The sequence below is a fragment of the Petromyzon marinus genome, chromosome 80 (genome assembly GCF_048934315.1).
Source record: "Petromyzon marinus isolate PM22_M1 ecotype Great Lakes invasive population chromosome 80, UKy_Petmar_22M1.pri1.0, whole genome shotgun sequence".
Classification (NCBI taxonomy): Eukaryota; Metazoa; Chordata; class Hyperoartia; order Petromyzontiformes; family Petromyzontidae; genus Petromyzon; species Petromyzon marinus.
The window spans coordinates 8,204,420-8,217,073 of record NC_133746.1 but is presented as its reverse complement, the minus strand read 5'-3'; the positions used below and the strand labels follow the sequence as shown (position 1 = coordinate 8,217,073).

At 50.2% G+C, this 12,654-nt stretch overlaps 1 long non-coding RNA gene across 1 annotated transcript; it reads right to left on the bottom strand.

The window, feature by feature from the left end:
* Positions 1 to 229: 229 nt before the first annotated feature.
* LOC142907694 (uncharacterized) lies at positions 230 to 11,757 on the bottom strand. Its single transcript, XR_012931199.1, has 3 exons — positions 11,673 to 11,757; positions 4,854 to 5,054; positions 230 to 483 (listed from the first exon to the last, which is right to left on the bottom strand). It is a non-coding gene; the product is annotated as an uncharacterized LOC142907694 (long non-coding RNA).
* Positions 11,758 to 12,654: the final 897 nt, after the last annotated feature.

Genomic DNA, 12,654 nt, shown 5'->3' with positions numbered 1-12,654 from the left:
ATGATGTTGGTGATGATGGTGGTGTTGGTGATGATGGTGGTGGTGATGGTGATGATGATGGTGATGATGATGATGATGGTGGTGGTGATGATGGTGGTGGTGGTGATGATGATGGTGGTGATGATGGTGGTGATGATGGTGATGGTGGTGGTGATGATGATGGTGGTGATGATGGTGATGATGTTGGTGATGATGGTGATAGTGGTGATGATGGTGATGGCTAGTAGTGATGATGATGGTGGTGATGATGGTGGTGATGATGGTGATGATGATGGTGATGGTGATGATGATGATGATGTTGGTGATGATGATGATGATTGTGGTGATGATGTGCCACTGATCCCATCACTCCCCCCCCCACCCACTCACCCGCGCGCCCCCCAGAGGCCGAACCCAGGCTGCGAGAGGTGAAGGTTGCGGAACGACTGTCAAAGCCGCCCGTCTCCCACACGCTGATGGCCCTCTGGCTCCTCATTCGCGACTCTGGGGGGAGGGGTGAGTGGGTGGGCGAGTGGGTGAGTGAGTGAGTGGGTGAGTGAGTGAGTGGGTGAGTGAGTGGTGAGTGAGTGAGTGGGTGAGTGAGTGGTGGGTGGGTGGGTGAGTGGGTGAGTGAGTGAGTGAGTGGGTGAGTGAGTGAGTGAGTGGGTGAGTGAGTGAGTGGGTGAGTGAGTGAGTGGGTGAGTGAGTGGGTGAGTGAGTGAGTGGGTGGGTGAGTGAGTGAGTGAGTGAATGGGTGTGAGTGAGTGAGTGGGTGGGTGAGTGAGTGGGTGAGTGAGTGGGTGAGTGAGTGTGTGAGTGAGTGAGTGGGTGGGTGAGTGAGTGAGTGAATGGGTGAGTGAGTGGGTGGGTGGGTGAGTGGGTGAGTGAGTGAGTGAGTGGGTGAGTGAGTGAGTGAGTGGGTGAGTGAGTGAGTGGGTGAGTGAGTGGGTGAGTGAGTGGGTGAGTGAGTGAGTGGGTGGGTGAGTGAGTGAGTGAGTGAATGGGTGAGTGAGTGAGTGGGTGAGTGAGTGGGTGAGTGAGTGGGTGAGTGAGTGTGTGAGTGAGTGGGTGGGTGAGTGAGTGAGTGAATGGGTGAGTGAGTGAGTGTGTGAGTGAGTGAGTGGGTGGGTGAGTGAGTGAGTGAGTGAATGGGTGAGTGAGTGAGTCAGTGGGTGAGTGAGTGAGTGGGTGAGTGAGTGGGTGAGTGAGTGTGTATTAGTCTGCTGTTGCTGTGTAGCTGTGTAGCCTAGGGGCACCCCACTCACAGGGGGTCAGTTAAGGGGTGAGTTCACAGGGGGTGAGTTCACAGGGGGTGAAGTTAGGGGGTAAGTGTTAGGGGGTGAGAGTTAGGGGGTGAGTTAGGGGTGAGTTAAGGGGTGAGTTAGGGGTGGTGAGAGTTAGGGGGTGAAGTTAGGGGGTGAGAGTTAGGGGGTGAGTACACAGGGGGTAAAAGTTAGGGTGTGAGAGTTAGGGGGTGAGAGTTAGGGATGAGTTAGGGGAAGTGTTAGGGGGTGAGTTAGGGGGTAAGAGTTAGGGGGTTAGTTAGGGGTAAGAGTTAGGGGGTAAGAGTTAGGGTAAGAGTTAGGGGGTAAGAGTTAGGGGGTAAGTTAGGGGGTAAGAGTTAGGGGGTGAAAGTTAGGGGGTGAGAGTTAGGGGGTGAGAGTTAGGGGGTGAGAGTTAGGGGGTGAGTTAGGGGTAAGAGTTAGGGGTAAGAGTTAGGGGGTGAGTTAGGGGTAAGAGTTAGGGGGTGAGTTAGGGGTAAGATTAGGGGGTGAAAGTTAGGGGGTGAGAGTTAGGGGGTGAGAGTTAGGGGCTAAGTGTTAGGGGGTGAGAGTTGTGGGGTGAGTTAGGGGGTGAGAGTTAAGGGTGAGTTAGGGGGTGAGTTAGGGGTTGAGAGTTAGGGGGGTGAGTTAGGGGGTAAGAGTTAAGGGGGTGAGTTAAGGGGTGAGAAGTTAGAGGGTAAGTGTTAGGGGGTGAGAGTTAGGGGGTGAGTTAGGGGGTGAGTTAGGGGGTGAGTTAGGGGGTGAGAGTTACGGGGTGTAGTTAGGGGTGAGTTAGGGGGTGAGTTAGGGGGTGAGTTAGGGTGAGTAAACGGTAGTAGTTTGGGGGTGAGTTAGGGGTGAGTACACATGTGGTTGAGTTAGGGGGTGAGTTAGGGGTGAGTTAGGGGGTGAGTTAGGGGGTGAGTTAGGGGGTGAGTACACAGGTGGTGAGTTAGGGGGTAATAGTTAGGGAGTAAGAGTTATGGAGTTAGGGGTGAGAGTTAGGGTAAGAGTTAGGTGTTATGGGTAAGAGTTAGGGGTAAGAGTTAGGGGGTTAGGGGATAAGAGTTAGGGGGTAAGAGTTAGGAGGTTAGGGGGTAAGAGTTAGGGGGTGAGAGTTAGGTTGAGTTAGGGGGTTAAGAGTTAGGGGGTGAGTTAGGGTGGGTTAGGGGGTTAGGGGGTAAGAGTTAGGGGTAAGAGTTAGGAGGTTAGGGGGTAAGAGTTAGGGGGTGAGAGTTAGGGTGAGTTAGGGGGTAAGAGTTAGGGGGTGAGTTAGGGTGGGTTAGGGGGTTAGGGGGTAAGAGTTAGGGGGTAAGAGTAGTGGTGAGTTAGAGGGTAAGAGTTAGGGGGTAAGAGTTAGGAGGTTAGGGGGTAAGAGTTAGGGGGTGAGAGTTAGGGTGAGTTAGGGGGTAAGAGTTAGGGGGTGAGTTAGGGTGGGTTAGGGGGTTAGGGGTAAGAGTTAGGGGGTAAGAGTTAGTGGTGAGTTAGAGGGTAAGAGTGCTCTAAGCGGGGGCCAGAGTTAGTGGTGAGTTAGGGGGTATGAGTTAGGGGTGAGAGTTAGGGTAAAGAGTTAGGGGTCAGAGTTAGTGGGTAAGAGTTAGGGGTAAGAGTTAGGGGGTTAGGGGGTAAGAGTTAGGGGGTAAGAGTTAGGGGTAAGAGTTAGGGGGTTAGGGGGTAAGTGATAAGGGGTAAGAGGTTAGGGGTGAGTTAGGGGGTTAGGGGGTTAAGAGTTAGGGGGTAAGAGATAAGGTGGGGAGGGAGGGGGTGAGAGTTAGGGGGTAAGAGTTAGGGGGTGAGAGTTAGGGGGCAAGTTAGGGGTGAGAGTTAGGGGGCAAGTTAGGGGGTAAGAGTTAGGGGGTGAGAGTTAGGGTGAGTTAGGGGGTAAGAGTTAGGGGGTAAGAGTTAGGGTGAGTTAGGGGGGAGAGTTAGGGTGAGTTAGGGGGTAAGAGTTAGGGGGTGAGAGTTAGGGGTATGAGTTAGGGGGTAAGAGTTAGGGGGGTAAGAGTTAGGGGGTGAGAGTTAGGGGGTGAGGAGTTAGGGTGAGTTAGGGGTATGAGTTAGGGGGTGAGAGTTAGGGGGTAAGAGTTAGGGGTGAGAGTTAGGGTGAGTTAGGGGGTGAGAGTTAGGGTGGGTTAGGGGGTAAGAGTTAGGGGGTGAGTTCACAGGGGTAAGAGATAGGGGTAAGAGTTAGGGGGTTAGGGGGTCAGAGTTAGGGTGAGTTAGGGGGTAAGAGTTAGGGGAAAGAGTTAGGGGTATGAGTTAGGGAGTAAGAGTTAGGGGTGAGAGTTAGGGTGAGTTAGGGGTGAGAGTTAGGGTGAGTTAGGGGGTAAGAGTTAGGGTGGGTTAGGGGGTAAGAGTTAGGGGGTGAGTTCACAGGGGGTAAGAGTTAGGGTAAGAGTTAGGGGGTTAGGGGGTAAGAGTTAGGGGAGTTAGGGGGTAAGAGTTAGGGGGTAAGAGTTAGGGGGTATGAGTTAGGGGGTAAGAGTTAGGGTGAGAGTTAGGGTGAGTTAGGGGGTGAGAGTTAGGGGGTAAGAGTTAGGGGTGAGAGTTAGGGTGAGTTAGGGGGTAAGAGTTAGGGGTAAGAGTTAGGGGGTGAGAGTTAGGGAGTTAGGCGGGAAGAGTTAGGGGTAAGAGTTATGGGGTGAGAGTTAGGGGGTGAGAGTTAGGGGGTAAGAGTTAGGGTTTAGGGGGTAAGAGTTAGGGGGTAAGAGTTAGGGTGAGTTAGGGGGTAAAGAGTTAGGGGGTAAGAGTTAGGGGGTAAGAGTTAGGGGGTGAGAGTTAGGGTGAGTTAGTGGGTTAGAGTTAGGGTGAGTTAGGGGGTAAGAGTTAGGGGTAAGAGTTAGGGGGTAAGAGTTAGGGGGTAAGAGTTAGGGTGAGTGAAGTTAGGGGGTAAGAGTTAGGGGGTAAGAGTTAGGGGGTAGAGTTAGGGGGTGAGAGTTAGGGTGAGTTAGGGGGTAAGAGTTAGGGGGTAAGAGTTAGGGGGTAAGAGTTAGGGGGTGAGAGTTAGGGTGAGTTAGGGGGTAAGAGTTAGGGTGAGTTAGGGGGTAAGAAGTTAGGGAGGTAAGAGTTAGGGTGAGTTAGGGGTAAGAGTTAGGGGGTAAGAGTTAGGGGGGTAAGAGTTAGGGGGTGAGAGTTAGGGTGAGTTAGGGGGTAAGAGTTAGGGTGAGTTAGGGGGTAAGATTAGGGGGTAAGAGTTAGGGGGTATGAGTTAGGGGGTGAGAGTTTAGGGTGAGTTAGGGGGTAAGAGTTAGGGGGTAAGAGTTAGGGGGTATGAGTTAGGGGGTGAGAGTTAGGGTGAGTTAGGGGTAAGAGTTAGGGGGTAAGAGTTAGGGGGTAAGAGTTAGGGGGTACAGAGTTAGGGGTGAGAGTTAGGGTGAGTTAGGGGGGTGAGAGTTAGGGTGAGTTAGGGGTGAGGAGTTAGGGTGAGTTAGGGGGTGAGAGTTAGGGTGAGTTAGGGGGTAAGAGTTAGGGTGAGTTACGGGGTGTGAGGTTAGGGGGTAAGAGTTAGGGGGTAAGAGTTAGGGGGTATGAGTTAGGGGGTATGAGTTAGGGGGTAAGAGTTAGGGTTGAGTTAGGGGGTAAGAGTTAGGGGTAAGAGTTAGGGGCCCTCACTGTTCTTCAGCGTGCTGGGAGTGATGTTCCCCACGCCTGCCCATCATGAGCGAGACCTGTTCCTGGACCCTCTGTCCCTCCCTGCCCCCCACCGCATCGCCCCCCATGGAGCCCGCGGGGGGCAGCGCCAGGGTGGAGGAGCCCCCCAGTGGGGGGGAGCCCCCCCTCGTCACCGTGCGGAGAAAGCCGTCCATAGACTTCCTAGGTGGGGGTAGGGTCGGGTGGGTGGGACACGGAGGGATGGGAGGATTGGTGGTGGTGGTGGTGGTGGGTGTGGGTGGGTGGGTGAGTGAGTGGGTGGGTGGGGGGGTGGGTGAGTGGGTGAGTGAGTGGGTGAGTGAGTGAGTGAGTGGGTGAGTGAGTGAGTGGGTGGGTGAGTGAGTGGGTGAGTGAGTGAGTGAGTGGGTGAGTGTTTGAGTGAGTGAGTGGGTGAGTGAGTGGGTGGGTGAGTGAGTGGGTGAGTGGGTGGGTGATTGAGTGGATGGGTGAGTGAGTGAGTGGGTGAGTGGGTGAGTGAGTGAGTGAGTGGTGAGTGAGTGAGTGGGTGGGTGAGTGAGTGAGTGCGTGAGTGGGTGAGTGAGTGAGTGGGTGAGTGAGTGAGTGGGTGAGTGAGTGAGTGAGTGGTGAGTGAGTGAGTGAGTGTGAGGGAGTGTTTGAGTGAGTGAGTGGGTGAGTGAGTGGGTGGGTGAGTGAGTGGGTGAGTGGGTGGGTGAGTGAGTGGATGGGTGAGTGAGTGAGTGAGTGGGTGAGTGGGTGAGTGAGTGAGTGATGAGTGAGTGAGTGGGTGGGTGGGTGAGTGAGTGAGTGCGTGAGTGGGTGGTGAGTGAAGTGAGTGGGTGAGTGAGTGAGTGGGTGAGTGAGTGAGTGAGTGGGTGAGTGAGTGAGTGAGTGGGTGAGTGGGTGAGTGGTGAGTGGGTGGGTGAGTGAGTGGGTGAGTGGGTGAGTGAGTTAGTGGGTGAGTGGGTGAGTGTGAGTGAGTGGGTGAGTGGGTGAGTGAGTGAGTTGAGTGGGTGAGGTGAGTGGGTGAGCGAGTGAGTGGGTGATTGGGTGAGTGGGTGGGTAGGTGAGTGGGTGGGTGAGTGGGTGAGTGAGTGGGTGAGTGAGTGAGTGGGTGAGTGGGTGGGTGAGTGAGTGGGTGAGCGAGTGAGTGGGTGAGTGAGTGAGTGGGTGAGTAGGTGAGTGAGTGGGTGAGTGGGTGGGTGAGTGGGTGAGTGGGTGAGTGAGTGAGTGGGTGAGTGGGTAAGTGGGTGGGTGGGTGGGTGAGTGAGTGGGTGGAGTGAATGAGTGAGTAGGTGGGTGAGAGTGAGTGAGTGAGTGGGTGAGTGAGTGAGTGAGGGGTGAGTGGGTGGGTGAGTGAGTGGGTGAGTGGTGAGTGTGTGGGTGTGTCGGTGGGTGGGTGAGTGGGTGGGTGTGTCAGTGGGTGGGTGAGTGGGTGGGTGAGTGGGTGGGTGAGTCAGTAGGTGGGTGAGTGAGTGGGTGAGTCGATGTGTGGGTGAGTTATTCGCTGCCAAACCGCAGCGGGGGTATAAGTTCACGCCCGATACACTGTCAGGCAAGTGTTGTTGGCGTTAAGCGGCGATACACATGCAAAGGAAAAGATCACCCGTATAGCCTACGAAAGAATTTGGGGGCAAGTGCTGTAAGCGAGCACCTATGAAGGCCGGCACGGCACACGAGGGAGTGGGTAGTCAGCACAACCACGCCCGGCCGCCTTTGTCTCCCCAGTGACTATGTTTACTGCACATAGACTAACACTACCCATAGACTAACACTGCACATAGACTAACACTTCACATAGACTAACACTCACATAGACTAACACTACACATGACTAACACTGCACATAGACTAACACTACACATAGACTAACACTACACATAGACTAACACTGCACGTAGACTAACACTGCACATAGACTAACACTCACATAGACTAACACTACACATAGACTAACACTGCCCATAGACTAACACTGCACATAGACTAACACTCACATAGACTAACACTACACATAGACTAACACTGCCCATAGACTAACACTGCACATAGACTAACACTACACATAGACTAACACTGCACATAGACTAACACTCACATAGACTAACACTGCACATAGACTAACACTCACATAGACTAACACTCACATAGACTAACACTACACATAGACTAACACTGCCCATAGACTAACACTGCACATAGACTAACACTACACATAGACTAACACTGCACATAGACTAACACTCACATAGACTAACACTGCACATAGACTAACACTACACATAGACTAACACTACACATAGACTAACACTACACATAGACTAACACATAGACTAACACTACACATAGACTAACACATAGACTAACACTACACATAGACTAACACTACACATAGACTAACACTACCCATAGACTAACACTACACATAGACTAACACTACACATAGAATAACACTACACATAGACTAACACTACCCATAGACTAACACTGCACATAGACTAACACTGCCCGTACACTAACACTCACATAGACTAACACTCACGTAGACTAACACTACACATAGACTAACACTCACATACACTAACATTGCACGTAGACTAACACTCACATAGACTAACACTGCACATAGACTAACACTACACATAGACTAACACTACACATAGACTAACACTGCTCATAGACTAACACTCACGTAGACTAACACTCACATAGACTAACACTACACATAGACTAACACTCACATAGACTAACACTCACGTAGACTAACAATCACATAGACTAACACTACACATACACTAACACTGCCCATAGACTAACACTGCACATAGACTAACACTACACGTAGACTAACACTACACATAGACTAACACTGCCCATAGACTAACACTGCCCATAGACTAACACTCACATAGACTAACACTACACATAGACTAACACTCACATAGACTAACACTGCCCATAGACCAACACTCACATAGACTAACACTCACATAGACTAACACCCACATAGACTAACACTACACATAGACTAACACTACACATAGACTAACACTACAAATAGACTAACACTGCACATAGACTAACACTACACATAGACTAACACTCACATAGACTAACACTACACATAGACTTACACTACACATAGACTAACACTACACATAGACTAACACTACACATAGACTAACACTACACATAGACTAACACTGCACATAGACTAACACTACACATAGACTAACACTCACGTAGACTAACACTCACATAGACTAACACTACACATAGACTAACACTCACATAGACTAACACTCACGTAGACTAACACTACACATAGACTAACACTGCACATAGACTAACACTACACATAGACTAACACTGCCCATAGACTAACACTGCACATACACTAACACTGCACATAGACTAACACTACCCATAGACTAACACTCACATAGACTAACACTGCACATAGACTAACACTACACATAGACTAACACTACACATAGACTAACACTGCACCATAGACTAACACTGCACATAGACTAACACTGCACCATAGACTAACACTACACATAGACTAACACTACACATAGACTAACACTACACATAGACTAACACTGCACATAGACTAACACTACACATAGACTATCACTACCCATAGACTAACACTCACATAGACTAACACTCACATAGACTAACACTAAACATAGACTAACACTACACATAGACTAACACTGCCCATAGACTAACACTACACATAGACTAACACTGCACATAGACTAACACTCACATAGACTAACACTCACATAGACTAACACTACACATAGACTAACACTGCCATAGACTAACACTGGACCCATAGACCAACACTACCCATAGACTAACACTGCACATAGACTAACACTGGACCCATGGACTAACATTCACATAGACTAACACTCACATAGACTAACACTACACATAGACTAACACTACACATAGACTAACACTACCCATAGACTAACACTACACATAGACTAACACTACACATAGACTAACACTACACATAGACTAACACTACACATAGACTAACACTACACATAGACTAACACTACCCATAGACTAACACTACACATAGACTAACACTACACATAGACTAACACTCACATAGACTAACACTCACATAGACTAACACTACCCATAGACTAACACTACACATAGACTAACACTACACATAGACTAACACCCACATAGACTAACACTCACATAGACTAACACTACCCATAGACTAACACTGCACATAGACTAACACTACCCATAGACTAACACTGCACATAGACTAACACTCACATAGACTAACACTCACATAGACTAACACTCACATAGACTAACACTACACATAGACTAACACTACACATAGACTAACACTACCCATAGACTAACACTCACATAGACTAACACTACACATAGACTAACACTGCACATAGACTAACACTGCACATAGACTAACACTACCCATAGACTAACACTACACATAGACTAACACTGCACGTGGACTAACACTCACATAGACTAACACTCACATAGACTAACACTACACCCAGACTAACACTACACATAGACTAACACTACACATAGACTAACACTGCACATAGACTAACACTACACATAGACTAACACTCACATAGACTAACATTGCCCATGGACAAACACTGCACATAGACTAACACTTACATACACTAACACACCCCATAGACTAACACTACACATAGAATAACACTACACATAGTCTAACACTGCACATAGACTAACACTACCCATAGACTAACACTGCCCATAGACTAACACTACCCATAGACTAACACTACCCATAGACTAACACTACCCATAGACTAACACTCACATAGACTAACACTACACACAGACTAACACTCACATAGACTAACACTGCACATAGACTAACACTACCCATAGACTAACACTGCACATAGACTAACACTACACCAGGACTAACACTACACATAGACTAACACTGCACATAGACTAACACTACACATAGACTAACACGGCCCATAGACTAACACTGCCCATAGACTAACACTACACATAGACTAACACTACACATAGACTAACACTACACATAGACTAACACTGCACATAGACTAACACTACACATAGACTAACACTGCCCATAGACTAACACTGCACATAGACTAACATTGCCCATAGACTAACACTGCACATAGACTAACATTGCACATAGACTAACAGTACACATAGACTAACACTCACATAGACTAACACTGCACATAGACTAACACTGCCCATACACTAACACTGCACATAGACTAACACTGCACATAGACTAACACTACACATAGACTAACACTACCCATACACTAACACTACACATAGACTAACACTACACATAGACTAACACTCACATAGACTAACACTACACATAGACTAACACTGCACATAGACTAACACTACACATAGACAAACACTACATATAGACTAACACTACACATAGACTAACACTGCACATAGACTAACACTGCACATAGACTAACACTCACATAGACTAACACTACACATAGACTAACACTGCACATAGACTAACACTCACATAGACTAACACTACCCATAGACTAACACTGCACGTACACTAACACTGCACATAGACTAACACTGCACATAGACTAACACTGCACATAGACTAACACTGCACATAGACTAACACTGCACATAGACTAACATTCCGCAGATACTCACATTGAGTGAGTGGGCGGTTGAGTGAGTGGGTAAGTGGATGAGTGAGTGGGTGCGTGGATAAGTGGGTGAGTGGGTGGGTGAGTGAGTGAGTGGTTGGGTGAGTGAGTGGGTAAGTGGGTGAGTGAGTGGGTGAGTTAGTGGGTGATTGGGTGAGTGAGCAGGTGAGTGAGTGGGTAAGTGGGTGAGTTAGTGGGTGAGTGAGCAGGTGATTGAGTGGGTAATTGGGTGAGTGAGTGAGTGGGTAAGTGGGTGAGTGGTTGGGTGAGTGAGTGGGTAAGTGGGTGAGTGAGTGAGTGAGTGGGTGAGTTAGTGGGTGATTGGGTGAGTGAGCAGGTGAGTGAGTGGGTAAGTGGGTGAGTTAGTGGGTGAGTGAGCAGGTGAGTGAGTGGGTAAGTGGGTGAGTTAGTGGGTGAGTGAGCAGGTGATTGAGTGGGTAAGTGGGTGAGTGAGTGGGTAAGTGGGTGAGTGGTTGGGTGAGTGAGTGGGTAAGTGGGTGAGTGAGTGGGTGAGTGGGTGAGTTAGTGGGTGATTGGGTGAGTGAGCAGGTGAGTGAGTGGGTAAGTGGGTGAGTTAGTGGGTGAGTGAGCAGGTGATTGAGTGGGTAAGTGGGTGAGTGGGTAAGTGGGTGAGTGGTTGGGTGAGTGAGTGGGTAAGTGGGTGAGTGAGTGGGTGAGTGAGCAGGTGAGTGAGTGGGTAAGTGGTTGAGTGAGTGGTTGAGTGGGTAAGTGGGTGAGTGAGTGAGTGAGCAGGTGAGTGAGTGGGTGAGTGAGTGGGTCAGTGAGTGAGTGGGTGGGTGAGTGAGTGAGTGGGTGGGTGAGCGCGTGGGTGAGTGAGTGAGTTGGTTAGTGAGTGAGTGGTGAGTGGGCGGGTGAGTGATTGAGTGGTTCAGTGGTGTGGGTGAGTGGATAAGTGCGTGGGTGAGTGAGTGCGTGGGTGGATGAGTGAGTGAATTGGTGAGTGAGTGGGTGAGTGGTTGAGTGGCCGGGTGGGTGGACACGTGAGTGGGTGAGTGAGGTTCCACTGTGGAGCGAGAGAAGGGTGGGAGCATGTGGTGAGCGGCAGTGGTGAGGTGCTCACCTGTTACTTGGTGTCTGAACGGAGTGACAGGAAGGATCGATCGGGCGAGACACAAACTTAGCCTCACCCTAAGCCCCTCCCCTCCCCCCACTAGCCCCTCCCCCTCTAGCCCCTCCCCCCCCCCACTAGCCACTCCCCTCCCCCACTAGCCCCTCCCCCACTAGCCTCTCTCCGGCCCCGCCCCCACCTGCCAGCCACTCCCCTCCCTTGCTCCGCCCCCACCTGCCAGCCCCTCCATTCTTCCACGAGCCCCTCCTCTGCCAGCCCCTCCCCACACTTAGGCCCCTCCCCATCAGCTCCTCGATTACCCTGACAGTGACGTAATCGATCAGCCCGCCGGTGACGTCACTACGGCGCTTGTGCCAGGCTAGGTGGAAGAGCTCACCCTCTCACACAGTCACTCACCCACTGACCCACCCATTCACTCACCCTCTCACCCATTCACTCACCCACTGACCGACCCATTCACTCACCCTCTCACTCATTCACTCACCCACTCACCTTTTCACTCACCAGTCACTCACCCTCTCACCCAGTCACTCACCCACTCACCCATTCACTCACCCTCTCACCCATTCACTCACCCTCTCACCCAGTCACTCACCCACTGACCCACCCATTCACTCACCCTCTCACCCATTCACTCACCCACTCACCTTTTCACTCACCCAGTCACTCACCTCTCACCCAGTCACTAACCTACTCACCCATTCACTCACCCTCTCACCCATTCACTCACTCTCTCACCCATTCACTCACCCTCTCACCCAGTCACTCACCCACTGACCCACCAATTCACTCACCCTCTCACCCATACACTCACCCATTCACCCTTTCACTCACCCAGTCACTCACCCACTTACCCATTCACTCACCCTCTCACCCATTCACTCACCCTCTCACCCAGTCACTCACCCACTCACCCACCCATCCACTCACCCTCTCACCCAGTCACTCACCCACTCACCCACCCATCCACCCA